Source organism: Triticum aestivum, chromosome 1D (assembly GCF_018294505.1).
Source record: "Triticum aestivum cultivar Chinese Spring chromosome 1D, IWGSC CS RefSeq v2.1, whole genome shotgun sequence".
NCBI lineage: Eukaryota > Viridiplantae > Streptophyta > Magnoliopsida > Poales > Poaceae > Triticum > Triticum aestivum.
Window position 1 is genome coordinate 23,271,173 of NC_057796.1, and position 347 is coordinate 23,271,519.

The following is a 347-nucleotide window of genomic DNA, read 5'->3' on the forward strand; positions in this document are numbered from 1 at the left end:
TTGTACACGAAGTGCATCCAGTTTTTGCCGTAACCCTCTCTACTTTCTTGCCCATGCTATGTGGGTGAAATGATGATACCATGCCAGCTTGGAACTTTTCAGAGTTCATTTCAAATGCTTTTCACTTTCATGGTCTTATGTCTCAAAATAATCAGTAAATGCATGAAAAATAACAAATGAAGTCAGAAAGGGTTGTAAATTGATGATGTGTCTTTGAATGGTGCATATTGAACACAGAAAAACTATGGAGTTCAAATAAGTTCAAAAAAAATGAAATCCCTTTGTAATAGACGAGTTTCCGGTTGAAACCCTGATACTTCGAAAGAGATTGTCCGTTTTGTACACGA